Source organism: Nansenia antarctica (genome assembly GCF_963989245.1).
Source record: "Nansenia antarctica genome assembly, chromosome: 5".
NCBI classification, from domain to species: domain Eukaryota; kingdom Metazoa; phylum Chordata; class Actinopteri; order Argentiniformes; family Microstomatidae; genus Nansenia; species Nansenia antarctica.
Window position 1 is genome coordinate 66,758,320 of NC_137690.1, and position 1,782 is coordinate 66,760,101.

Below are 1,782 nucleotides of genomic sequence, written 5' to 3' on the forward strand. Positions count from 1 at the left end.
ATGAGTGAAAGGGGCTTAAGTGGATCTTCTACCCATCAGTCATCATAAGAAAAACAACTCTATGCTAGGAACAGGGGCCATTGGCAGACATAATGCTACAAGAAGGAATTCGTTTTCTTTTTCTTTTTTACACTTATTTACAGTAGAGAAACTGTACAGGGGGGTAAGTGAGGAAAATGAGGTCTTTAGGAAGGACAGTTAAGATGTAGCCAAAGCCAAATCATTTTACTCTTGTATACTTGTACAGTAAGTTGATTCTGATTTGAATCCCAAACTATAAGGAACAGTGTTCATTCAATCATAGTGCATAAACAAAGTACTCATATAGCTTATGTATGTTATTCAAGTTCTATTGATTAAATTAATTGTTATTTCAAGTTGTAAGCACCAAATAGTGGAGTATATCCTGTTGAAGCTCGTGACTGTGGAAAAGCAATTGGCTCTGGCGCACAATGGCAGACTATTGAAGCAGGCTAATGGTTGATTGATTATTGGTCTCTCTCATAGCTGTACATTGTGGAAACATATGACCATGAGTCCTTTTAGTCAGTGGTCGATAACACAGAGAGATGCAGTGCTCTTTTGCTGTATGTTATTTTGATTGACATCAAGGAGGATGGAAGCTAAAAGGACAAGTAATAACATGTTTCCACTGCCACATCAGGGGAGGAAATGTATACAAACTATACAAAAGACACACATTAATTGATTTTTCTTGTGTTTAGACAGGTAGGTTATTTTATAAGAACAAGGATATGAAACCTGACCTTTTACTACTTACTAACTGTCGCTCGTTTGCATTAATAATAGTGAATGAAAAAATGGAGTAAAATGTAAATGAAACAATACAAATCAATGGCATTATGCGTGCTTCTCTGAGTGCTTCTCTGTCTGTAGGTCAAGCCTCAACATAGACAGATAAGATAAGTGTCCTCAACAGTCCAACTGTGTTCATCTAATGACGTTGTAATAAACATGCCCATGCAAAACCGCCTTGCACACCAATACAAGAAGTCTGTCCAGAGAATCTTTTGCTAAGTCTGCCACCCTCATTCACTTGTCACACCCACTGAATAGTGTGAAAGGGTTTATTCAAGGTTTAGTTGCTTTTCCTGCAAGCTCACCATGAGGTTTATAAAAGAGCAAGCGTTTGACTTCTTTAAAAATTGGAATAAAACATGAAAATTGTATTCATGGGCTACTATGCTGCCCCTGAAAAGGTAGCATTGAAATGACTGGCGGGCGGAGAGCGGAACAGATTGTACTTGTGATTAGGGTTCCTCTGTGCAAGACGTGTCAACAGACAGTCTGGTCTTATCTCCATGGTTAGCCCTCCTCATATGTGTGGTGACGTCCTTTTCAAATGCAGCCCTTGACAGAAATCACTCAATTTCAATAGGAAGATGTCCTTTTCGCTAACACAGTGCCGGGTATAGCAGTGTTATAAGCATGACAATAGATCAGTCATTAGGTGTCATGTCTATTCATGACTATTCATGTCAGATGACATACTGCTGTATAACAGAACCCAGTCAGCAGACAATTTGGGCCAGTTCTGGTCTTGTGGTGGCACATATGACTCGGTGCCAGAAATGGCAAGTAGTATAACATACAATAGGGGCCAGACCTGGTCCGAATGTGAGGCGCCTGGATGAGAGTTGAACATTTGCTATGAGTCAGATCTGGTATGAGGAATGTGGCCCTATGTTCCTGTAGTTAATGGGCCATCTTTGGTCTGGGTACTGGGTGAGAGTTGGCAATTTTATGTGATCTTCTATCACG